Source organism: Lampris incognitus, chromosome 1 (genome assembly GCF_029633865.1).
Source record: "Lampris incognitus isolate fLamInc1 chromosome 1, fLamInc1.hap2, whole genome shotgun sequence".
Taxonomy (NCBI): Eukaryota; Metazoa; Chordata; class Actinopteri; order Lampriformes; family Lampridae; genus Lampris; species Lampris incognitus.
This window is the reverse complement of record NC_079211.1, coordinates 118,927,312-118,955,271: the sequence shown is the minus strand read 5'-3', so window position 1 is coordinate 118,955,271 and position 27,960 is coordinate 118,927,312. Positions and strand designations below refer to the sequence as shown.

General features: G+C 42.4%; 1 protein-coding gene and 1 long non-coding RNA gene across 2 annotated transcripts in view; both read left to right on the top strand.

The window, feature by feature from the left end:
• The window catches only part of LOC130122740 (uncharacterized), a 56,292-nt gene extending 37,554 nt beyond the window's left edge, over nt 1–18,738 (top strand). Inside the window, exon 3 of the long non-coding RNA XR_008811265.1 lies at nt 18,711–18,738. This is a non-coding gene — a long non-coding RNA (uncharacterized LOC130122740). The remainder of the gene's footprint in view (nt 1–18,710) is intronic.
• Nucleotides 18,739–18,760: 22 nt separating this feature from the next.
• The window catches only part of bmpr1ba (bone morphogenetic protein receptor, type IBa), a 63,280-nt gene continuing 54,080 nt past the window's right edge, over nt 18,761–27,960 (top strand). The window contains exon 1 of the mRNA XM_056296206.1: nt 18,761–18,775. The gene's annotated coding sequence lies outside the window, so the exon portion shown is untranslated. The remainder of the gene's footprint in view (nt 18,776–27,960) is intronic.

Below are 27,960 nucleotides of genomic sequence, written 5' to 3'. Positions count from 1 at the left end.
CATGCAGGTGTGTCACTGTGCTATTGGATAGATGAGAACATTGACGTGGACAGCTGATAACTCAATTGACAGCCCCAGATGATGACGGCAAGGGAAATTAGGAGTGAGCATGCGTGAGAGATAAGAATGGCAGGATAAAACAGGGAATATAACTAGGCTTATGCATGCAAAATATAGTCTTTCTGACTGAACTTTTTCTAAAACTCCATTTATAGGATTAATTATATTTTGACATCAGTCATGATAGGAACTAAAATTCGTGCTCTGCTCTGAATGCAAAACAGCACAACACTCTAAAAATACCAATAGAAAGAAGCCAGATTTGTAAAGGCAGGTCCACAGATGGCACAGTGTGTAGCGCTGTTGTCTCACAGCAAGAAGGTCCTGGGTTTGAATCCCGGGGTTGTCCAACCTTGGGGTCATCCTGGGTTGACCTCTGTGTGGAGTTTGCATGTTCTCCCCCGTGTCTGCGGTGGGTTTTCTCTGGGGGCTCCGGTTTCCTCCACCATCAAAACGACATGCACACTAAGGTTTATATTCCTGTCTGTGCCCCTGACCCAGGCATGGAAAGATGAACTGAAGTTGGTCCCCGGGCACAGCACGGCGGCTGTCACTGCGCCTAGCTACACAACTAGGATGGGTTAAATGCAGAGCCTAATTTCCCTACAGGGATCAGCAAAGTATATCAATCCTACATTTTTCTGAATAAATCTACATCTATTTCAGCGAACTTTGAAGAAAGTCCATGGCTGTTCCGTTTAATATTTTTCTCTCTACTATTTCTTGCCCGTGTCTGAAGAGCTTAATTAAACCACGATTAGGTAACATGTTATGCTGAAACTCACTTGGGCTGATTTAGACCACGCAATGCCAAGTTAGTTCACACTCACCATTAAAACCAATACAAATAATTTCTTTTGGTGTTGTGGTGGCTTTTCTAGAAAAAAAAAGGGAAACCTACCCTGACTGTTTAGTGAAAGAGGCAGAGCTTATTTGTGGCTTCTGTATTAAACACCAGCAGTCTGGAACTGTTACTAAGTGGGAGACACATATTTCAGCAGGGCCATTATAGGTGAAACGTGAGAAGTTGTGCACGTGCGTGCACACACACACACACACACATGCACATGCATGTACACACACACACACACACACATGCACATGGACGGATGTGAGTACGTGAGTGCAAGGCAGGGTGTACATGGCAGGCATAGACACAGGTGTGCTGGCAACAGCATCTTTTAACATAACTAGTTACTCTGACATACTGCAGAGAGCAAAAAAGTCCATGTGTTTGTTGGTACACGAGCATGTGTGTGTGTGTGTGTGTGAGAGAGTAAGAGGAAAGTAGCTATTAGTGAGGTCATGAACTTAAGAGTGGAAAAAGGAGTTACCTTTTGTGTTTCCATTACATCTCACTCTAAGGACTCTTGTTTTGCATTTGTTGTAGATACCAACCGAAGCAAGCATAATTCTTTTCTGTGTAATAAAACTCCCATTTCTATTATTTTAACTGGTTTTAACTGAAGCTAACAAAGTGATTAATGCATTGCAATGCAGGTATTGAGATGGATAAATAATAATTTCTCCTTTTACTTCAACACGTTGCAATACTAAACCATGAAGCCAGAACATACCAAACACAAAGAAGTGACAGCCAGTGGAGTTGCATAAGAAATACAAATTATGGGAGATGACTAAAAGCCACAAAACAACAAATTCAGCTAAGTGGCCTCACTCTCACTCTGGAATAAACACACTAGCAAGCTAGATAGTTAGATGATCTGTTGCATACTAAGTTTCACACAGATCTGAGGGACATGAAGAGGACTACAGATCTTCATGCACCTTGTCCCTCGGATGTTAGACTTAGGCTATTGGATGAATGTTTTTGTCCCCAAGGGGGCACCAAACTTGTGGTTTTCTACCACTTTTTAAAATTCAGATAAACATTTGAGCATTAATGGTCAACCGTGAAACAGATGCAACACATTTTTGACCCGTCAAGTTGTGTTACACTGGTGAATTTTGGCTTTACGCGTCCATATTATTTTGGTTTGTTTTTTTCTTTAGGGCTAATTTGTTTTATACAATTACAGCATATTAACAGTCAAGCTCTCATTGAGGCCCAAGTGTGCACAGTGTAAATATGTTCTAAGGTTTCACTCGCCTGCTGCAGCCAAAGTTTTATCTGTCAGATCTGAAGTGTTACTCACTCGTCGCTCTGTGCAAGCTGGTTCTATGATGGTTTCTCTCTAACCACACTTCTTCTCACTCGCATCCATTCTCTCCATTTCTATCCCGGTCCCTTTCCATTCCCTGCTTTCTTTCTTTATTTCTTTCTTTCTTTTTGTCACAGACTTACTACTACACACAATCACCTGCTCTTTCTCTTTCCATCTGTTTTTTCACCTGCCCCCTCCCTCACTTTCTCTTTCTTGCAATCTCTCTCTCTCTCTCTCTCTCTCTCTCTCTCTCTCTCTCTCTCTCTCTCTCTCTCTCTCTCTCTCTCTCTCTCTCTCTCACTGTCTCACTCACTCACACACACACACACACACACACACACACACACACACACACACACACACACACACACACACACACACACACACACACACACCTATATACAAAAACACCACACAAACACGAGCCTTCACACAAGCACAGCTGTTCAGAGACTTTAAGCGGCCTCCCAGCCTTGAGCAGTGGCAGCAGAAAGTACTTAGTGGTCTAAAAGAGGGAGCGGCAGGCTTTGTCTTAATCCCTGTTTGGACTGGAACAGACACCTAAATAAACAGATGCAATGGGACACCACTGTTTACTGCTTGTAAGAGGATTGTATTCAGAGTATAGTAGTGTATCTCCTTTATTATTATTATTTTTTGTAGTAATGGGGCAATATAAGAATAATCAAATATATTTGTACCAAAGTGTGAAACCTTTTCAACAACTCAGCTTTTTTTGCAGGAAGCGAAATCCAAGATTTTGGCTAATGTGCAAAATGCATTGTTGTTTTTTTTAACACTACGGTCTCGGGTGATGGGATGGCTCCAAACCAAAAATACCAAACAGAATGCCACATTTCCATCCAAGTTTTTTTCCACCACAGATTTTGTTGTTTTTAGTTAGAAAAAGTAACTTGGTAAAGACAAATATCATATACGTAAAATCCCCCAAATTTACATACAAGTTTATATGCTCGCTTGAGGTAGACTTTTTATGCAATATAATCAAACGTGATAAACTGCAACGGAAACACCTTTGCTGAATAAATAAATAAATGGATGATTGGAATGAGTGGAATTTGATTCCACGATTAGCTGTTTCTTAATCTCAACTGATCTGTCTGTCTTTCTGATCCGGGTGCTAAAGTGTGCACACATGATGTAGGACATGTAGACCTGCATTCAAGGTTGTATTCATCTAAACAGATCTGATGGAACCCCATCTTAATTCGTGTGATTTATTTTGTGACATTTACTTATTCAATTAAAATGTATTTTGAAGTTGGATGGAAACATTATTTTAGTCAGTAAGGCATATGTGCAGAAAGTAAATGGAATCAATTTGTTAATTTCTTTTCCCTCAATCACATGCCTATCCTGCATTTATTCTGAATTGGCACTACAGAAGTCACCAATGCTGAATATGTTTACAATGTTTTAAGACTTTACTTGAATTGTATCTGGTAATGCCAAACTCTTATTTGCCATGAAGCTAGTTGCAAGTCCACTCCTTGCGCCCTCTGATGGTTAAAAGGAGAGCAACATTACATTTTCCAAACAGTTCCTTTCAACGGGGCAACAGCGTTCAGTGTTGTATGCAGTTGAAGCTAGGCTTAAAATGTGTTCATGAGGTTCTCTGCATACAAGATTTGGTAAATGTTTGGTCAGTTCGCTGACAGAAAAGGCACGTTTAGACATGAAGCAACTCTGGCGACTAGTTGCTGAACTCAATTCATTTTCCACAATGGCCATGATGACAATCTGGCATTATGAGCTGTGGCGCCCCCAGAAATGTTTCATCGGGGTGGCCAAATGGGGCCACGGAAAATCTTGGGGTGGCAAACCAAAAGCCATGACTGAATTTCGGGAATTCTATGCTGCTGTTGTAGTATACTGTATAGGCTAGTTGAAAACTGTCAATATGAGAGTTAAGAAAAATATACATTATTGATTTAAATGAACACCACCTAATGTAAGATATCAGATAGAAGCATATTATGCATAATCAGAAGCATATTCTGCATATGCGACTCGTGGCTGGGGGGGGCAGGGATAGTATCAGGGTGGCCGTGGCCACCCCTGGCCACCCCTTGGGGGCGCCACTGATTATGAGCTGGGTGTCAATGTACAAAAAGTTGAAAAATCCTGAACTTTTGATCACCGTGGACATGCTAAAGCCAGTCTGATTCAAGTGACTCACTTCTTGCCTGCAATGCAGAAACAACAAACCCACTTCCCTGTTCCTGTGAAAACAAAAATGGACAAGCAGCTCATCAATATGATCTCTGGATTCCCGTTTTTATACACTGTTCAGCTGACTGTTTTCCTCCACATTCAAATTAAACATGTAATATCAAGAAAGAGGTGAGTTGAACTATAAATGCACAGATGAATTAAATTTGAGTTGATGTCTGCTGGGATAGGGTCCAGCATCCACGTGACCCTGATAGCAGGAGAAGCGGTTTGGATAATGGATGGATGGATGGATGATAGTCAGTGGTGGGCTGTCAGGGCCATCGGGGCCTTCTCTGCTCGCCCTGTCAAAATCAAAAATCCTGATTTGTTTTCATAGTTGAAATGTGCCTGAAATGTGTCTGAATTCAGTAACTTGTTTTCTCGTGGGGCTGAGCAGTGATGTCCTATGTCATCTAAACGCATCACAGCTCCTTGAACCAGCCCAAGTGGTATTGCTAGCCTTTCCTTGAAGCTCAAAGCTGCAAACTGATTATAACTTTGAGTGGTCGTATCATCAGCCAATCACATTTTGATGTGTAGTGACAGAACGCCCCCGGGGCCTTGCGGTATTAGAGCTAGCCCCCGGTGTCATCATCAACTTTGAGCTTGAGCCTTTGATGGGTTGTGAGCGAACGAAGCACAATGACCACCGCAGTAACAACTACTGACGATCTTGTTGCCGATCTACTTTGTGTGTTTTTTTTTAAAATCTGGTAGGATTGTTTGCGTTTTTTATATGTTCTCCCATGTGGACTAAATTCCTGGATGAATTTTGCAAGAGAAGGCTACTACGAGTCTCTCAAGTGAGGTGAAACTTCAGCTCTAGGTTGGCGTTCACATTTTTTCTTAGTGAATCGAAGGTGGTGCACTGATAATACAGTGGCTATACTCTATTGAACTTGTTGAACTTGAGCATGTGACTGGTTAACTCTAAATCAATTGTGGAAACTTGTTTGTTATCTCTGCCAGGCGGTATGCATCTGATCACATGTGTGTGTCTGTCCGCGGCTAATCTCGCAAACTACTGGACTGGCTCTACCTAAAATATTTTGTGTACAGTTATGACTGTATGACGAAGAGCCTTTTGTGGTTGTGGTGATTAAAAACCTTCGGAAACCATTTGTTCTTGTTATCGATGCTCCCTCTCTTCATTCATGCTCTGTCACTGCACGCATGCGCACAGTTGATTTAGATCGGGCAGCGACAGTGTCCATTATGTATTCGGGAATGAGTCTTGAAAGTAAACAAGATGTCAATCAAACACCATCAACAAACACCGCATCCCGGTATACTTCAAACCCAGCAACACACTCCGACAAAGACTGGTTCATCCCAAAGACCGTGTACCGCACACCCAAAAAAGCAATCTGGTGTATGCTGTACAATGCAATGAGGATTGCACTGACCTATACATAGGAGAAACCAAACAACCACTACACAAATGGATGGCCCAACACAGAAGGCCATACGCCTCAGGACAAGACTCAGCAGTCTACATTTTGGACAGAGAAGATAGATGGTTTGAAAGAGGGGTGAAGGAAGCCATATATGCCAAACTGGAAAAACCATCCCTCAACAGAGGAGGAGGTCTGCGACACCACCTATCTCCCACTTACAATGCCGTCCTTTCATCTCTACCCAGGAGACTCAAGAAGCCTAGCCTCCAAGAACAATAGTCGGTCACTAACGGATCCAACGAGTCATGACCACTGAACAATGAAGTCGAAACTAACACCCCCAACGACCATCGCTGCTAAACAAATGCAAATCAATAGCTCCGATGGCGACGGGCCCGGCCAAACATTAGTACACAAAAGAGCCACGCATATCTATGGCTCTGTTAGCGACGGGCGTTGGTAAACATCAGGACACAAAGAGCCATGGACATCTATAGCTCTGACAAACGACTCCAAGAGGATAAATTCTGAGTCTCATCACCAGCCAGTGAGACTAGCTTGGTCTAGTCAGAAAGGCACGAACTGAGGAAGCCTCTTGGATGAGAGGCGAAACGTCTTCACGGATATATACCACGTCCAGTTGCACTTGATTCAACTCCTTTGGATAAGATGTCAATCGTATTTTGCAAATCAGAAATAATAAATTTCTGATCTCAGCACAGGCGACCTGGAGGAACACTAGATAAACCAAAAATCTTCTTCTTTCAGCTTTTCCCCTTTTTTTCAGGGGTCGCCACAGCAGATTTTACAGTTTCCATCAGGACCCTGTGAGGGCACAGCACCAATGCTGGCCGTTGTTAATGCGGGTCTCGACCGATCCGGTATGGTCTTGTCAGTCCGCATACTGATTTGGCAAATTTATTTATTTTTGATTTTTCTTTCCCCCCTTTTCTCCTCAATTGTATCTGGCCAATTACCCCACTCTTTCAAGCTGTCCTGGTTGCTACTCCACCCCCTGCACACTACCACATGTCTCCCGCAATACATGTGGAGTCCCCAGCCACTTCTTTTCACCTGACAGTGATGAGTTTCGCCAGGGGGACGTAGCGTGTGGGAGGATCACGCTATTCCCCACAGTTCCCCCTCCCCCCCAAACAGGTGCCCCGACCGACCAGAGGAGGTGCTAGTGCAGCAACCAGGACACATACCCACATCTGGCCTTCTACCCACAGACATGGCCAATTGTGTCTGTAGGTCGCCTGGTCAAGCCAGAGGTTACATGGGGATTTGAACTGGTGATCCCCATGTTGGTAGGCTACGCTACCCAGATGCCCTGATTTGGCCCATTTTGACACAACCACTAACTTTATGAATGGGGGCACAGGTAAAGCGGTGGGTGCCATCCCAGTATTCATTGACTTGCGCCCATGTCTGTTGCCATTAGATGAACCAAAAATAATTTGCTTTATTCACCTTACCATCATGTTTGTTTAACTGACACCACGATAGGGATTAGACGCAGAAGTGCCATGGACTCCAATATTAAAACTCTACTATAAAAATACAATTTCAAGAGTCAGATTAATCACAGTCACAGCTGGAAATCACCTCAGTAGTTACAAGAAAAAAAATTTCAGGGTTGAGCTATGTTTTCTTACCATTGTTTTATTGCTTTAGAATGAATGAAAGTCATTCGCCTTCATTCATTTTATATCATTAAAACCACAACGGTTGAACACATCTGAAATCTTTTAATAAGGGCCCCTTCTCCTGGTAGATGAAAAAAAGAGGTGGTTTGTCGCCAAGTCTGGGTACCGGATAAGGGAAGAGACACCTAGCGGAGATTTGCAGTCTACTGAGTACACTCTTCTAGTGCACTTGATTCAATTCCTTTGGATAACCATGACCTGGATGAATGAGAACATGCACAGACACTCTTCTAGTTGTCTTTATGCATGCTCAATAATCCAGGTAAGAAAATCAAAGAAAGAAGGTTGAATCAGTTCATCTGGACACAACGTTTATTGAGAGAAAGGTTTCATCACTCATCTAATGTAGGTGACCTCGTCAGTCTCAACAGACTGCAGGTATCCCCACCCTTATAAACAATACAGTTGCATAACAACCGAAAACGATGTTTCATATGCAAATTGCCATGAGCATTAGTTTCAATAGCCATGTGTATGATTCACAGAGGATTGGGTAATGATTGCAATTACAGCATTGTAAAATGGTGACAGATGTGCTTTCAGCCCCCCCCCCCCCCGCTTGGTTCAGGGATGGTCGTGCCCGCTTCACATAGATGGTCATCTATGTGAAGCGGGAACTGATTCAACTTTATTTCTTTGACCCCTCTTCTAGTTGTTTTTGTGCCATGTAGTGTGCATGTGCAATCTGGTTGCTCAGGGACATAACGGAAGATCTGGTGGTGATACTGCAATAGCTGCTATCATGCACAGTGGTATGTGTTGTGGTTGTTGAAGATCAGCTATCTTGTTGGTGTTTATCCTGTAGTGCATATAGTGCGTGATAGTGTATTTTGTATGTGGTTGTGTTGGCTGTATCGGCACCCATATGAGAAATGTGTGTGTGTGTGTGTGGGGGGTAGCAATTTGTTACTGGACCCAGACTGAAACCCCACGGTACCCGACTGTCGATATTTAGCTACTTTGTTGAAATATTGTAAGTACATTGGAGCTAGTTGGAGGAAGCAAAAACACACGGGGGCAGCGTAAAGGTAGAGCAGAGAAGTCTCAGCATTAGATATAAAATCATCACTCAGCCTAGGACTGCAAATAACGATCTTATTTATTATTGATTGCTTCTTGTTTTTTTTTAATTAATTGATCAGTCATTTAGTCTAAAGATGTAAAAAAAATAAGGACAAATGTTCATCACAAGTTCCCAGAGCCCAATGTGATGTCTTACAACAGCTTACTTCTTCCATCCAGAAGCCAAATTAAGAAACGCAAAAAAGCAAAAACAAGTGTCACTTTATAACATGAATCAGAGAGAATTCTGCAAGCAATTCTTAACATTTGTGAAGCTATAACCAGGTAATGTTTATTTGTACTTGATAAATGACTAAAGCGGACGATTAATTAATTTTCTGACGATCAACTAACCGATAAATCGGGTTATCTTTTCAATACTGTTTCAAAAATGAGTTGTAAAAACACCTAACTGTCATGCCAAGATCGACAATTTGGGTTACACTTCCCTCTCCTTCTACCCCAGTATATATTACACACACACACACACACACACACACACACACACACCCCGTCCTTGAGGGTGTTAGGAGTGTTGACATTTGTTTGGACAGTGTTTCAATTCCTCAGCCCACCGTTGGGTCACATGGCTTCACATCAAAGTAAAGAATTTCTTCCTGGGCGACATCGATGTGAGCGCTGATGTTTATTCTAGAGGTCTGACTGTCTGTCTGCTCCGCTTGTCTGTCTGGAATGTCTCTGTCTTAATTCCTGTTTTGTCTGTCCCTGTGACTTTCCATATTTGTGTCTACGTCTTGTATCTATATCTCCCCCAGCGGCTGAGTGTCAGGCTGTTTACCTCTCTATCGTATGCTTATTTCCATTCGTCTCACTCCCTGTGTGTCTCCTTGAATTTGCGCTGTGCCTGTGCTCCGTGTCTGTGATTGTCCGCCTGTGTTTCCTCTGCCTTCTCTTCTGTTTTGACTCTCTCTCTCTCTCTCTCTCTCTCTCTCTCTCTCTCTCTCTCTCTCTCTCTCTCTCTCTCTCTCTCTCTCTCTCTCTCTCTCTCTCTCTCTCTCTCTCTCTCTGTCTGTCTCACTCTCTCTCTCTGTGTTTATCTGTCCCCTGTTCTCTCTTTAAGTTCATCTCTTTTCTCTCCTCCTGTCTCTTTTCATCAGTCTCTGTCCGTGCTCTCCCATCTGCCCGTCATGTTTCACGGTTAATGTTCTCTGGAATTCCCGCTGGCCTGCTGCTGTCGCTATACATGATTTTCCATCAAATAAAACGGAGGCGATGTTTGTCAGGGAAACTTTTCTCTGCTGTCATGCATTTGTTGTCGTCCAACCATGGTGCCTGGTTTTGGTTGTCTCCCAGGTGGATTTCACCGGAGTGCATTCTTGTAATAATTATCGATCACTCCATCCCATTCAATTTAAACTCCATTTTAAGGAAATGATAAAACATTTGAGAAGTTTAGTGGGCTCTTTTTCTGGCATATCTTCTGCTCCCGCTCGCTTTCTCTCTGTCGCTGTTTCTCTTTCTCTTGCTCACACACTCTCTCTCTCATTCTGTCTGTCTGCCTGTCTGTCTTGCTCTCTTTAACTTTCACATTCTCACTTTCCCTGCCACACACATAGTCTTGTAGATTATACTGACTATAATCTACAAACCAAAAAACTTGTAACGTCATGTTGCCAGTGTGGTCATGGACAAAGAATTGCAAATAATAAGCTGGCTTGCAGAGCAACAAATCATAATTTGCCTACTGTGCAAACGGGGATATCCTTTCCTCTTGTAAAGGAGGCACTTGCTAGTGAGTAAGGGTCACATCTTCCAGGGGCAAGTGTTGTTCCAACTCAACCTTTTTCTAAAATATATCCCCTTTTCATCTGAACTAAGGATAGACACAGTCTTATTCATGGTCACATAATGTGTAGTCTGCAGTTATCACAGAGGGCTGTTGTGGAGACAATATCGCAGCATCAACACAGCAGTGACCTCGCAGCGCTGCAGATCATGATGATTACTGCCTAATGTGGCTGGGGCCACATTAGGCAGCTCCGTACAGTGTACTGCAGCGACACGGCGTGTCCTCCAAATATCTAGATAACAGCAAGGGTTTGCCACCTGCTCTGATTGTTTTCTACCCACTGACTTTTAGCACATTTTCATCATCATTTCTGAAATGAGTCTCATCAAAAGCTTCTTGTCAAATATGTAGGGGCCCATCACACTTTGGGTCCCAGCCCCCAGATTTAGAGGCACTGCTCTTGAACTCCATCCATCCATACAGGGTTAATTAGTGTGTACTGGTAGTTGTGAGGTTAACTCCCTAGAGTGTGTTTTGTTTTGCTGTCCTCTGCTGCAGGCATATCAGTGGCCACCTGGAGAGTAGAGGGGCCTTTGGGCATGTTCACGGACACCTGCAGGGCTTGGGGGGCCTCTTTGTGATGGACAGGGTTCCGCTTCAGGTGGCGCTAATTTCTTTCAGCCGTGGGGAGGGGTGGTGAGGGTGGATGTGTTTGTGTGAGGACATTTGTGTGTGTGTGTGTGTGTGTGTGTGTGTGTGTGTGTGTGCACATGTGTGTGTAGGCTTATCTTACTCAGAATCAGTAATTGCTGTTAATACAACCAGGAACTCAAAACACAGTCTCAAATATTAATAATGATTAATAAATACGATAACTATCTTAAAAATGTAAAACAGGGTGTGTGTGTGTGTGTGTGTGTGTGTGTGTGTGTGTGTGTGTGTGTGTGTGTGTGTGTGTGTTCTACCTAATATGCTTTTATCTTCAATCTTTTGGAGGGTAGCTGTCAGACAAACGAGGCATTGTCAAAGGCGGAGGTAGTATGTGTGTGTATTTGAAACGTTCTTTTATGAGTTCAAGGCCTCATCTGCTCGCAATACCTGATACTGCATTGAATGCACCTACTATAGAAACATGTGTACCCACACACACACAATCATTGACACAGAGAGAACTTGAGGTATTTCAGAGAAGACCAGTCCTGTGTATTAAATGTCAGAGGGCGATGGTCTGAAATGTCAATGATGTCCAGAAAAAAGTTCTCACATTCACCTCCCAACCCCCGATCTACACACACACACACACACACACACACACACACACACACACACACACACACACACACACACACACACACACACACACACACCTACTAGAGTCTGCATAGAGAGAGAGAGCAAGAGAAACAAAGATCAGAGTAGGAAGGAAAATCCATGATGTAGGCAAATCAAAAAGTGACTACAAATTGAAAAGTGACAGATGATTGATAGGAACAACCAATCAAATTTAGGAGAATTTGACCCCCGAAAAAAAAAGAAAAAAACAATTTCAGGGTTTAATTCCAGCTGATAAAAAAACAAAATGCATTGGAGAGCAAGATGAGACAAATAAACCTGTCATCTTGAGTCTTGCTCAGTGTTTCCTGCCGGCTGGTCTAACAAACCAAACGTGTGAGTTTATTGTAAAGCCGATCTTACAAGTTGACTCATTTGGCGATTTACAGTAGAAGATGTCACCTTTTTGTTTTTTTCTGCATACTCGACAAGTATGTTTAACAGACACTGCTAAGTCTGTTTACAGCTTTATACTGGCTTGCATTTCCATTAGGTGGTCCAGCGCAGCTTTGTTTTGGCCTGGTAAATTTTAACAGGCCTCACTGATATGGAAATCTTGGAGGCTGGATGGCAGAGAAGTAGGTATTTAGATGCATCGCCTAGTCTTTGTATTACTGTATTACTATTACTTTCAACTGGTTCAGATTTAAATGTGACATGAACGATACAGCTCCTGTAACGTCTGCTGTTGGCGTCAGAAGAGTCTGAGCGAGTGAGTTTATCAACCCACTGCGTCGTGATGGAGGCTTAATCTGGCTTTGTAGAGAGAGAAAAAAACAGGACAGGGAAGGAGAGAGAGACAAACACTTAAGAAGGGGTGAAATACAGTGAGTTGGAAATTGGCTATTTAGGTTAGCAATCAGTAAAACTTGTAGTACTTCTTTGCTGCCGTAGTATTACTTGGAGAGGTGAATATTTTGCACTGACTGATTGATGTGTCGACTATAGTGTTACATTGTGACTTGTCTTAGACTGTGATCATCAAAATCCCCAATAGTCTTTGGGCTGCACAGTGGTCCAGTGGTTAGCGCTGTTGCCTCACAGCAAGAAGGTCCTGGGTTCGAACCCCAGGCCATCCCAGGTCCTGTCTGTGTGGGGTTTGCATGTTCTCCCCATGTCTGCGTGGGTTTCCTCCAGGTGCTCCGGTTTCCTCCCACCATCAGGCATGACATGCATGTTAGGGTTAATACTCCTGCCTGCGTCCCTGAGCAAGGCAATGGAAAGAAGAACTGGAGTTGGTCCCCGGGCGCTACAGCTGCCCACTGCTCCTATACAATAGGATGGGTTAAATGCAGAGAGTGAAATGACTAATAAAGAGTATTCTTTTCTTTTCTTTTCTTTTCTTTTCTTTTCTATTCTATTCTATTCTGTTCGAGTAGTAGTAGTGCTGCAGACAAGCTATGGAAGTAATGTAGTTATATTTGCAGCGCTACCTGAAAGACACATTAGAATGAACCAGGACAAACCTTTTAATTTATTCTTGGTCCATGTGTACTCACACATAGGTGCAGATTTCGGGGAGTCGTGAACAGATGGAGTTATTTTGGTTGGCTTGTTGTGTCTTGTGTTGTTGCTGTTGATACCTTAACAAACTTAACTGCTCTTTTTCTCCACTCTTCCTTGGACCTTATAACCCTAGAGTCAAATTTGTTTGGGTTGTAACCTATACTTCCACCTCTGTTATAGATTTAATTCTAACTATCTGTATGTTTTCAGTCCAATTTTAAGATTTTTTTTGGGGGGGGGGTGAGTGGAGCAGCTGAGCAACAGGGTTTATGCATGTTGAAATTGTTTTGTAAGAGCATCAGAACACAAAACAATTAGGCTTTATAGGATGTACAGTTGTCAAACTCTTAAAATCCTGATTCAAAAAAAAAAAAGTAAAAATGCCCAAGCTATGGTCTCTGCAACATGAACGGACCATCCAGTTAGAAATCCATGTCTCTCCTTTCATGCTAGCCCTAATTCAACAGGACCCCATTGGGAATTTTTGAAATAAAAAATCCTGACTATGGAAAAAGTTTGTTATTAGTCTATGGCGTGCCCTGTTGTGTGATCGTGTGTGTCTGTTTTCATGTAAGTGTTTGTTTATGCTGGTGCAGAGCCAGCAGAGATGCAAACGCAGGTGAATGGTAATTTCCTTGGGTACAAAGTGATTATTTTCCCGCCTGTCTGTTTAGTAATTTCATGGCCCAAAGGGAAACCGCCTGCACTGAGATGGGCGTGGTGGCATAGCTGTGGGGCTGTTGATGCAGATCTGGTGGTGCAATACAATTTTGGTATCCATTTTGGCTCGCAACTGCATTTATGAGCACATCGGCTCAGACCACGTCGACGCAAAAATGCAGCTGCAGTGAAATAGTTTCCTGCAGCAGTCCAGGTGAGGATACATGGGAACATTGATCCAAATGTGTTTAATCCGTCAAGGCATTTCACTCCACTGAAATAAATCACTAAAGTGACTAACTGACTAATGACTAACTGAACGCGGCCCTCTGGCTAAGTTAATCTGAAATTTTTTTTTTATTTTTATTCGTGGCTGTTGAATTTGTCGTGAATCAAAGAAGGTTTGGGCTCGTCATTACACATGGAAAATTCAGCCTGCTTCAGCAAAAGTGAACATTTATCTCATCCAAAAGGAAGTATCTATGTGTACAAACTGTCTATACTAGTGAAAATCCCTTCAGAATTCCCATGGCACAAGAGTCAATATTCCAATATCAATCCCATGAGTAGTGTGGGACAAAATCTTTCTTTTTCTTTTTTTTTACTGAGTCGCAGGATCGGGATGGGAATGAAAATCCACTCTCATGTCAAGCTCTAGCCTAGACTTGTGTCAGTTGTCAGTCTCTGTAGACTTGTGCATGACATGAGAACACAGGGGAATTTTAACTTATGTGTCAGCCGGGCCTCTCAAGGATGATCCTCTTGCATGATGCTTCAAATTATGTGTATTTTGTTTTTCACAATCAGAGGAATCTAGTGTAAGATTTCATACTGATTTCATTCATCCATTCATACAGTGGTTCATACGCTGCCCCACCGTGCATTTAAAAGGTGTAAATAGATAAGTAGATCGATAGATAGATAGGTAGATAGGTAGATCGATAGTAAGATGCTTTTTTTGTCCTACAAGAGGTTATTGTTTTCACTGACATACATAGAGAACTGGGAGACTATATTAATAATAATAATAATAATAATAATTGCATTTTTATAGTGCTTTTCAAGACACCCAAGAGTATGAGAGGAGCTGATTTGACTGGCCAAGTTGAAGCCCACCTCATCACCATTCATCCTGATACAGCCTTCTTATTAGCTGCAGCCGTGCCACAGTTGCACTTTCGTTTCTGGTGACTGAATCACCAAAAGTATACCACACGTGAACATGTGCCGGCACGCATCCCCATGCACTTGACAGTGTTTAGTCATAAGCCCATGTGAAGACACAAACCATTTATGCTGACAGCAATTTAGCTGAATTCACAAGCGGATGTTGTTTTTTCATATGTACTATATATATAATGTAATTTTTAAAAAAAATTGGTGGCACAGTGACGCAGTGGTTAGTGTAGTCGCCTCACAGCAATAAGGTCCTGGGTTCAAGCCCCGGGGTGCTCCAGTTTCCTCCCACAGTCCAAAGACATGTAGGTCAGGTGAATCGGCCATACTAAATTGTCCCTAGGTGTGTGTGTGTGTGTGTGTGGGCGTGTGTGTGTGGGCTCTGTGATGGCCTGGCGGCCTGTCCAGGGTGTCTCCCTGCCTGCCGCCCAATGACTGCTGGGGTAGATAGGCTCCAGCATCCCTGAGAGCAGGATAAGCGGTTTGGATAATGGATGGATGTTATTTGTATGCAATTTTAAAATAAAAACTTCATTATTCTTGTATTAATCTAGCTGAAGTAATCACATTGGACCAGTTTTCACATGCTTCAAACCCAAGAAAGAGAGTGAGTGCTTTAAGCTGTCATAATTTGATGTGCACTGTCAAGTTTTTGGATATTTACAGTTTGTTGTATACATCTATATCTATCTGTATGTGTGCACTACTGTTTGTTTGTTTTTTTAGGTTATTTTTCCTTCCCTGAGGTACTTATAATGATCTGTCTCTCTCATTGTTTGATTTTAAAATCTGACATGCGTGATCTGGTGTCTTGCAACATCAGCAGGTGACTTGGCAGAGTCTGTTCGCACATACAGAGATGCATGTGTGCAGGCAGGTACAAAGCCCTAACTAGTTTTATGACGTGAATGACTAGATGTGCATTAATTTACAGCTCTGAGTTAAGGTTACAGCTGCGATAATGTGCAAGACCACCCAAAGCATGAAACATGACCATTACACACACACATACACACACACTCTCACACACACACACGGATAGAACAACATATAAAACTACATTTTATGACTGATTGGGGTACACTAACGAGACCTGTAGCTATTCTATAGAACAGTTTGAATAGTGGGCCCATTCAGTATTGTATGCGTTGAAGGGATAGTAAGGTGCAGATGTGAGAGCATATGGTAATATGTTTTAATGTGCATTTGAAATTAATTTAATTCACATGAGTTAGAAAAAGATTCGACTGAATGCAAAATATTGTTATGGAATATGTCACTGATGCTTCATTCCTACACACACACGTACACACGCATGCGCACACACACACACACACACACACACACACACACACACACACACACACACACACACACACACACACACACACACACACACACACGGTGTCCAGTGAACCACATGCACCCATAAACACACACTGTCTGTTGAAAGAATGCATGTGGTATTATTTTTGGCATGGTCTTGCAGATCCAGTCTAGAAAGAAAATTGAATTAGGAGTCTCAAAATACAGCTGTTTGTGTGTGAGTTTATGTATTGTCACTTGTAAACACACACACACACACATACAGAAAAATCTGATATTGCTTAATTTTTTTCTCTTAATATGATTTCCTTCTTCTACAAGTCAATTTCCAGTGCTTATTAAGGAAAATGTGATGAAAATATGTTTTGATTGATTGACTGATGTATTCAGTCATGGATTTGATGGATTGGAGTTTGTTCATCGTGCATCACGTAAGCTTTCAGAACTACTTGTTTTAATTACCACGTTCACATCCTGTTTTCAGTGGTTGTTTGTCTTTCCTAGTGGAAACCTTTATTTAATCAGTGTCAGTCAGGTTTGCGTTCAATCAAAACTGCTTATAAAATCTAAAAAGCTCTCTGAGGAAAACTTTCTGCAGTGAGCAAAGACATATTGAATCATACATTTATTGTGTGATTGCCAACATGAAACTGGCATCTTTTCAAACATGCAATGAATCAAGAAAAGGGGGGGCTCAGACAGTTTTATTCAAAACCACAAGGCTTTTGGCAAGAACCGAAAGTGGTTTCTGGCCCTTCGCTATTTCCACGATAGCGTCAGAAGATTGATGCTGCTGCCGTAGCCGTTTACTCAACAGCAGGATTCCCTCTTGATGACACCTGTGATTTGTTTTTCTTATTTTTGTCTCGCATATCTACTATAATACAAACCATAGAACAAATCAATCTTGAATATACTGTTATAGCAACGTATAACAAACAAAAACCAGCCACAATTTTAACTATTTCGAGTAATTCTGTTTGATAGCACTTGGGAACAGTATGCATTTTATAATCACATGGTCATTAGGAAGTACAACAATCATCTACATATCTGCTTCTTTTTGTTTATTCCCCCTCCCCTCCTTTTCCTCCCCAACTGTATCCATCCAATTACCCCACTCTTCCGAGCCATCCCGGTCACTGCTCTACCCCCTCTGCCGATCCGTGGAGGGCTGCAGACTACCACATGCCTCCTCCAATACATGTGGAGTCACCAGCTGCTTCTTTTCACCTGACAGTGAGGAGTTTCACCAGGGGGACATAGTGTGTGGGAGGATCACGCTGTTCCCCCCAGTTCCCCCTCCCCCCTGAACATGCCCCCCGACCGACCAGAGGAGGCGCTAGTCCAGTGACCAGGACACATACCCACATCTGGCTTCCCGCCCACTGACATGGCCAATTGTGTCTGTAGGGATGCCCAACAAGCCAGAGGTAACACCGGGATTTGAACTGGTGATCCCCATGTTGGTAGGCAACAGAATAGACTACCATGCTACCAAGATACCCTACATATCTGCTATTAAAGAAAAAAAATTGATCATTCAATCAATCAATCAGCTAACTAACTTTTAAATATACAGCATATTTTTACAAATGCAATGCAATTTTTTTACACAAGGATCGATAAAAATACACAAAAAGCACATAGAATAAGCAAAACGGATAGAGTATACATATACAACACACAAGAAATATATACAAAAGGCATGCATAGTGCAAGTATGTATGCATGTAAGCGAGTGTGCTGGTGATGCGCATGGGGGAGAGGGGCTGGAGTTGTCCTCAGTTGGATAGGAACCTTGGTTCAGATAAGAGAGGAGTGTGTGTGTTTGTGTTTTGTGCATCCTCATTATAGTCATGTGGGAAAGTGTGTATTAGAGGATCTAGCCACAGTGTGTAAGAAATATGTGAAATATCATGTCACATGATAGTGACTTCCCTCACTGTTCTTTGTATTTGATTCATCAAACTTTGGTAAGAGTCAACTATAGCCTCATGCTATAGTTCTGTTCTGAAACGTTTTCTGAAACACATGAAATCATTATTTGGGAATTTAGTAGCTTGTCAGTTGAACTGAGCAGGTAATAAATGCTAGTATAGGTTTGTAAATGTAAATGATAAAACAAGGTTTTATCAAATTGAAAATTTGAAATCTTATACTCAACCTGCCCTACTAGCCATAATATAAGATTAATGAAAGTAGTTTTGCAGGTGATATTCTGAGTCCAAAATGGTTTTATGAGCTGGGAATAGGACCTTGTAGATTTGATGTTTTGTTTTTTTTTCTATTTAAGAAAATAAAAAATAAATGTCAACACTTTCCCTCTCAGTGCTCCGAGTTACATCCAAATGGTGTGAGCCAGAAACGAGTGGAAGAGATCAACACTTGACTGAGGTAATACTCTTGAGTTGAACTTTAAATGTCATTTCTGATAGGTTCAGACTAAAGTAAGAAGTGAAGAGTATGCTAAATCTTCAAGATTTGAAGAATTAAGGTTAGAGTTGCTTTTTTCAAAGCTTATTGATGAGAGCCACAGGAGATGATATTATTCTGTTATCATGCAATATCCATCCATCCATTATCCAAGCCGCTTATCCTAATTCGGGTGGCGGGATGCTGGAGCCTATCCCAGCAGCCACTGACCCTATGCTCTATGAGGATTATGAAAAGTTTTTGGTTTACCTGACCATGAAAAAACAAGAATGTTATTGACCCATTAAACCAAGCAATGACTACAGGCTGTTTTTAAGCAAACTTCAGCCCAGGCATTTTTGGAGATCATGTTGGATTTTTAAGTGTCTATCAGCTCTCATAAAAATGACTAATAAAGGGGCGTTCGGGTAGTGTAGCGGTCTATTCCGTTGCCTACCAACATGGGACTCACCGGTTCGAATCCCTGTGTTACTTCCGGCTTGGTTATGCGTCCCTACAGACACAATTGGCCGTGTCAGCGGGTAGGAAGCCGGATGTGGGGATGTGTCCTGGTTGCTGCTCTAGCACCTCCTCTGGTCAGTCAGGGTGCCTGTTCAGGGGAGAGGGCAAACTGGGGGGAATAGCATTATCCTCCTAATGCACTACGTCCCCCTGGCTTAACGCCTCACTGTCAGGTGAAAAGAAGCGGCTGGCGACTCCACATGTATCAGAGGAGGCATGTGGTAGTCTGCAGCCCTCCACGGATCGGCAGAGGAGGTGGAGCAGTGACCAGGATGGCTCGGAGACTAGGGTAATTGGCCAGTACCCTTGGGGAGAAAAAGGAGGGGGGAATGACCAATAAGACTTCTAATGAGGTTATAGAAGTGCTTGCTGCAATAATATTTCAATACACAAATCACACACACACACACACACACACACACAATCCTAAGGAATCAGAGACACTTGTGTTAATGTAGTTGCATCATATTGCTTAAACACACAGTTGATTGCTAGTTGTTGTCGTAATCTATTGTTGGAAGCGGTACAAACCTCAAACCCTTTGTGGGCCTCCTTCATCCATACGTATGTCATGTTTAAGTCAGATCCGGCCTTTTTTGCAGATCCTGGTGATCAGACATAAGCGGCAGTAAACAGGAACTACTGATAAGTATTAGAAGTTATAGCCTTCATATTCTTGGCCATGTAGGGTGCCGAGTCTGGTGTTTGTCCATTAATATCCTTGAGAAACCCTTTCTGCTATTTTCATACTTTGTACAAGGCTCCGAGGCTTTTTGGTGCTGTTTTGTTGGTCCCTTTCTCTCAATTAATGGATTTTCTCTTAATTGGTACATTTATTCAATACAACTAAACACATAGTCAAAAAGCTTAAAAAGAAAATAGTGCCAGTACGTGTTGCACACCTATTCATGCACTGTCAACCTCATCGCCAACAAAGGTAGAAAAGATCCGTTTGTTGCCACACACACACACACACACACACACACACACATTTAAGCATGCTGGTTCATGCCAGGGCTGTTAGTTTAGGGTCAAAGGTCAGTCTGAGGAGTCAGAGTGTCAGTCTTGTGTTTCAGCTATAGAAGGGCCCTCTGTTACGGACAGAATGGACACTGAACAGTGTGTACTCAGAGAGAGGGAGGGTTAGAGAGGCAGAGAAGATGGTGGGAAGCTTTGAGGAAGAAAGTAATGTTGGGAGTGGAGGTGGGCTGGAGGGATGGAGAAACAGAAGAAGGGAAAGAAGCAAAGAGAAAGGTGGGTTGCAGAAAGGAGAGCAAGGGAAGTGAGGGAGTAGATGAGGGAGGAAATAGGTGCTCATGTTTTACGTAGTGAGCTGATAAGGATCTTAATGGCATGTTATTACAGAATGTTTGTGTTTGTGTGTGTGTGTGTATGTGTGTGTGTGTGTGTGTGTGTGTTTATACGAGTGTATGTGTGCGAAAGTTTACGCGTCAGCTGGTGTTTGTCATTGCTTACATTCGTTCAATTTTACATGCTGCCTGTGTGCATGCTTGCACATTAGCTTGTTTGCGTGCGAATGTAAGCATGAATGAATGCTAGTTTTTGTGTGTTAGGTATGTCTGTTTCTTTCTGTATATAAAGAGGCCATGGTGGTCATATGAGAACGTGGAGCGAACTTATAGATCCCCTACAGTGGCTGCACTATATTTGGGAGCTGGACCAAAGCTACTGACCTTGCTTGCATGTGTACATGCATACCTGCATACGTGTGTGTGTGTGTGTGTGCGTGCGTGGGGGGGTGTGTGGGTGGAGGGCTAGAGAGTTAGGGAGCTGCACTTGCTTGTGTGTGTGCATTAACTTGTGATCCAAAACAGCACTTTGAATCCGGTCCAACAGTATGTTTTCAGTGCTGATTCACATTTTCTCTTTTTCTCTGTCACACTCTCTTTCTCGTGGGATTGTAAGAGATGCTGGTTAACCTGTCACACCATGTGTGTAATGGCTCGAGATCAAATAATTAATTGTTTCAATAATCCAGGTTATTATCATTCTTATTGTATTTTTTTCCCCAATGCATCTCTTCTTACAAATCAGTATGAAATTCCCTAAGCGAGAGCAGAAACAGTGCTCCATGAACTGCAGCTCTTCAATTGACCACTAAACTTGTTTTATATACATGTATATATGTGTGTGTGTATGTAACTGGTGGTGTCTCGCGTGCGTTATCTGAAGAATTGTGCCAGACCAGGATATCTTTGGAGGCAATCCCCATTTATTCTCTCGCATGTGTTACACAAAAAGTTCATAATGTTGCAGTCAATATACCAAAATATACAAAACATACCTGACAAGGTTAAAATCAAATTCAAAATCCTCCGGTCAATAATAGTATGTGCTCTTCAGCCCCTACACACATTAAATGACATAGGAATATATCAGTATGCTACACAGTAAGTTTAAACCAGCAAATAACTTACAGAAAAAAGTGTAACTTACTTCTCGCATGTATTACATAAAAAGCGTGTGATTAAGGCAGGCGGTATAATTTATAGAGGGGGACTCGAGGAAGTGACCGTGGGGGAACAGGAGCTGAACAAACGTTCCGCACATTGGCTCTGGAGGCATAGCATGTCAGATTAACAGCACACATTAGTAGTACACAGATTTTGTGTACTTATAATACATAAAAATAAATGACTCTGTTACACACACACACACACACACACACACACACACACACACACACACACACACACACACACATATACACTCACCGGCCACTTTATTAGGCACACCCGTCCAACTGCTCGTTAATGCAAATTTCTAATCAGCCAATCACATGGCAGCAACTCAATGCATTTAGGCATGTAGACATGGTCAAGACGATCTGCTGCAGTTCAAACTGAGCATCAGAATGGGGAAGAAAGGTGATTTAAGTGACTTTGAACGTGGCATGGTTGTTGGTGCCAGACGGGCTGGTCTGAGTATTTCAGAAACTGCTGATCTACTGGGATTTTCACGCACAACCATCTCTAGGGTTTACAGAGAATGGTCTGAAAAAGAGAAAATATCCAGTGAGCGGCAGTTCTGTGGGCGAAAATGCCTTGTTGATGCCAGAGGTCAGAGGAGAATGGCCAGACTGGTTCGAGCTGATAGAAAGGCAACAGTAACTCAAATAACCACTCATTACAACCGAGGTATGCAGAAGAGCATCTCTGAACGCACAACACGTCGAACCTTGAGGCAGATGGGCTACAGCAGCAGAAGACCACACCGGGTGCCACTCCTGTCAGCTAAGAACAGGAAACTGAGGCTACAATTCACACAGGCTCACCAAAATTGGACAATAGAAGATTTGAAAAACGTTGCCTGGTCTGATGAGTCTCCATTTCTGCTGTGACATTCAGATGGTAGGGTCAGAATTTGGCGTCAACAACATGAAAGCATGGATCCATCCTGCCTTGTATCAACGGTTCAGGCTGGTGGTGGTGGTGTAATGGTGTGGGGGATATTTTCTTGGCACACTTTGGGCCCCTTAGTACCAATTGAGCATCGTGTCAACGCCACAGCCTACCTGAGTATTGTTGCTGACCACGTCCATTCCTTTATGACCACAGTGTTCCCATCTTCTGATGGCTACTTCCAGCAGGATAACGCACCGTGTCATAAAGCTCGAATCATCTCAGACTGGTTTCTTGAACATGACAATGAGTTCACTGTACTCAAATGGCCTCCACAGTCACCGGATCTCAATCCAATAGAGCACCCTTGGGATGTAGTGGACCGGGAGATTCGCATCATGGATGTGCAGCTGACAAATCTGCAGCAACTGCGTGATGCTATCATGTCAATATGGACCAAACTCTCTGAGGAATGTTTCCAGTACCTTGTTGAATCTATGCCACGAAGGATTAAGGCAGTTCTGAAGGCAAAAGGGGGTCCAACCCGGTACTAGCAAGGTGTACCTAATAAAGTGGCCAGTGAGTGTATATGTATATATATGTATATGTTTTTTTTGCATGCATGCATGCGGGTTTGTCTTTATGCATGTGTGTGCGCATATCTGGGACTGTGTGTGTGCGCGTGCATGCACGCATGTGTGGTTCTCTGTATGTCTATGTGCATGTGCTGTCAACCAGTGCGTGACCAGGCTCTTAGTCCTTGTTCTGTATTTAGGTCTGAGAGTTCATAGGTCACAGGGGTCACAGATGCTGTATGAATGACTGCCTGTTATCAGGTGGCAAACAAAAGAATGTGATTGTCTGCATGTTAACATGTGTGAGTTTGCATGTATGCCTTAGAAACACTGAGAAATAGTAACGGGTGGCAAGAGACAGGGATTTGACAATGTGGAGAAAACAGAATCAGAAAGACAATATGACAGTGAGATATATGCAAAGTGACAGAGAAGGGGAAATAAAATGAAGAGAAAGTGGGAATCAGAGAAGGTTCCTGAGCTGAACACAAAATGTAGTCGAGAAAAAGGCAAATTAAGAAAAAAAGAGAGATGGAGTGAAAATGCTCTCAGCTACAGTGTAGGATAATGTTTTTATATCTCACTAGTTATCTTACCTAATACGGGGCCGCACGGTGGCCCAGTGGTTGGCACTGTTGCCTCACAGCAAGAAGGTCCTGGGTTCGAACCCCAGGCCGTCCCAAGTCCTTTCTGTGTGGAGTTTGTCAGCGTGGGTTTCCTCCGGGTGCTCCGGTTTCCTCCCACCATCAAAAAGACATGCATGTTAGGGTTAATACTCCTGTCTGTGCCCCTGAGCAAGGCAATGGGAAGAAGAACTAGAGTTGGTCCCCAGGCGCTGCAGCTGCCCACTGCCCCTACACAATAGGATGGGTTAAATGCAGAGAACACATTTCATTGTAACCTATAACTTCGTTGTAACCTACAATGACAAAATAAAGTGGCTTTCTTTCTTTCTAATAACATCTGTTATGTTGCTTTGTCCCTTTTGGGTGCGAATCAACTCGTGAACCAGTAAACCAACTCAGTCACACACTCAAAATTAGCCAATTCCTCTCTAGGGGGGTCAGATGTAAGCACTTGGATGTAGCGCTGAGTGAAGAGAAGGGGCTGAGTGCTGGGAGGAAATTTAGCAGGAAATGGTAGTTGTTGCTACACAATGAGATATGTTTCACGACAAAATAGATATCGCCTCCTACTTTCTCTTCACAGCCCAGAAAGTGATAATTGGCACGTACTATTTGACGTGCCTTATCTGACTGCCCTGTGGCGTGCTGCAGGCCTCCGACCAGCTCATTTGTGGCATCAAGAACACACAAAAGCCAGCTTTGTTTTGGTCACTGGGACCTCTGTTGAGTTGAACACTTTTGGTGTGTGTTTGCCCACTTGGAACACTTGGTGTACTTCAAAACTCACGCCTATCAGATCCTTCGCGTGCCTCCACTCTGTTTCTGCCTTTACTCATATCGTAATAATGTGCCTGTGATATTTCAGGTTAACTTTTCTGTTATTTTTCTGTTAAGATGACAGGAGCTGTGACGTTAACAGGATGAACAACCTGAAGCTGTTTGAGAAGCTTTCATGCACACACTCTTCATATACACACACACACACACACATATATATTGCACACCCTGTTCAGTTCCTGTTTTTTCTCTTTCCTCCATCCTTTTTTTCTTCCTCCTTCTCCCCAGATCTCCCACTGTAAATTTTATACTATAATCCAGTCTCTCTATTTCTCTTCCCTCTACTTATCTCTCTCCTTTTCCTCCGTCTCTGCCTTTATCCACCTCTCAATCCATTTCTCTCCCCTCGCTTCCTCTCTACCCCTTTTGTTTCTCTTCCCTCGTTTCATTACTCCCCCTTTCTTTCTCTGCTAATTGCCACCTCGTTCTATCATCCCGGGTGCTGGAAGCTCGTTAATTGGTGAAGGGGAGACAGGTGGCGCCACTATGTTGTGATGCTCCTTGTTAGCGTTGTGTGTTTTGTGTTGTGTGTGTGTGTGTATGTGTGTGTGTGTGTGTGTATGCGTACGTGCGTTCATGCATGTGTGTATGTTTATGTGTGCGTACACGTGTGTGTGCGCGCGCGTGTGTGCATGCATAAGTGTGTGTGTGTCTGTGTGTGCTTGTCTGTTCATGCACATGTGTGGATTTGTACCTATATGCATGTGTGCACTTGTGTGCACCTGCATGCACGCCCGCCCGCCCGTATGTGTGTACATAGCACCCTTGCTTGTTAGCAGCACAGAGCCCCCTCTCTCTGTAATCTCTTTGTTTATGCAGTGCGAAAAGGGCCTGGCGGGGGCATGAACTCCCCACGCTCTCATCCCGCTGCGCCACTCACCCCTAGTAGACCCTCACAACCCCCGCCACCCTTCCAACACCCTGCTTTGCTCCCATCACCACCCCCAGCCTCCTTGATGCTGCCCAGCTCACCCCTCCCATGCCGTCTCTCCCTCTCCCTCTCTCTCTCTCTTTCCTGTCCCTTTCTGATAATGTTGGAAACCAAGCTAGCAGATTCTGCAGGAGTTAAGAAAAAAAAATGAATAAGTAAAAAAAAATGAACATAGTAGGTGGACACCAAATTTCAAAGATGCCAGCAACGTTATACTCCATACCCTAATTTAATGTTACATAGATTTGTAATCAAATTGGTCTCTTTACATATATTTGTTGGTTCGCAACATGGCAGTAATACAGTAGCGACCCGGTCAAGGTCATTGGATAATCATCAGCCCTTATAGGCACATACAGTTGAGTATCATCAACATAGCAATAGAAACATATTCCATGACTGTGTCTAATTTGGCCAAGAGGTAAAATATAAAGAGAGAAAAGTAGAGGCCCAGGAACTGAGGCCTGGGGTACACCATATTTAATGTCAGAGAATTTTGATGTGTTATTATTATACCCAACACTGCGTTCTTCCAGAAAAGTAGGATTTAAATCAAGAGAGCGCTAGTTCAGACACCAAAATTACAATTTATTCTGTCTAATAGTATATAGCGATCAATAATTTCAAAGGCTGCATTGAGGTCCAGTAAGAAGCACAGAGGAGGAGTCAGAGTCCATAGCAAGTAGAAGATTGTTCACCACTCTGATCAGAGCAGTTTCAGTGGAGTGACAGGCCCTGAAAGTCGATTAGAAAGGTTCATATAGATAGTTTGCTTTTATATGGGTCGAAAGTTGTTGATGCACAACTCTCTAGTACTTTGGAAAAGAATGGAAGATTTGAGACTGGTCAATTGTTATTAAGAGACCCTGGATCGAGGTGCAGTTTCTTAAGTAGAGGTTTAACCACAGCTGTCTTAAAACTGCTTGGAAAAGTGCTAGTAGTAAGTGATAAATTAACAGTATCTAGCATTGTAGGTCCTAGGAAAGGCCAGAGGTCGTAAAAAGTTTTGCTGGTAAAGGGTCTAGTAGGAAAGTAGTTAGTTTATCATATAATTATATATATATATGTGTGTGTGTGTGTGTGTGTGTGTGTGTGTGTGTGTGTGTGTGTGTGTATGTATATGTGTGTGTATATACACACACACACACACACATATATATATATACACATATATATACACATATACACATATATATACATAGACATATATAGTGGGTTTTTTTCAGAAACTGTCAATGGTGTTGATGAAAGTGCTCAACAAATGAGGAGCGGAATATTAAGATTCTCTATAAGTTGGCTATATATGAATTAAATTTTTTTTCCTACAGCTATCTTTATATATATATATATATACATACATACATACATACATACATATATATATATATAAATGTCCTACAGTAACAATTAGATAGGACACATGCTCACGTGCATGCACACACACACATACTACACACACATGCATGAACACACACACGCATGGACAAACACACACATCATATAATTATTATCTTTATATATATATCACTTTGTTAAAAGAAACACTCAATGGTAGGGAAAGTGCTCAACAAATAAGGAGCAAAATAATCCAGTGAGTCAAGTAAATTCTTTATGAGACAGTACAAGCCTGTTTCATGCCAGAAGCAATCAGAGAGAGAGAGAGAGAGAGAGAGAGAGAGAGAGAGAGAGAGAGAGAGAGAGAGAGAGAGAGAGAGAGAGAGAGAGAGAGAGGTCCTACTGTAACAATTAAATACGTTATGGCAGTATCCGATTTTAGCTGTAACAACACTAAAACAACTCATAATATGTATCAGGAGTGCACGCTTATTACAACTTCAATGAACAATGACGTTTCACAACATTTTGAGGAAATGTAAGGAGACAATATACAAACAAAATATTTAGAGATTTGGCTCCTCTCAGACTTTTTCTTTAAATTTATATTAGTGTTTTCATATTCATATTCTTATTCTTGAATAAAAAATGCAGTGGGTAAAATATTGTTTTCAGTGAATGTGCAGTGAATGAGTTTCATCTCCTCATGTGCATTTCACCTGCAGCCATCAACTTCATTTGCAGTCAAAAAGCTTATTATTTTACAAGCCAATGGTGGCACTGCTTTCGTCTAAAATAAATGTAACAACTTACACAACCATACGTCTCATCCCCTCTCTTTTATGTAATGGATTAGAGCCTCTCACGTTTTACAAACTCCTCCAATCATCCTGTCATTTTTATGTGCCAAGCTGCCTCTCTCTCTCACTCCATCTCGACCTGCCTTTCACCTCTCTCACTCAGTCTTCCTGTGAAGTCC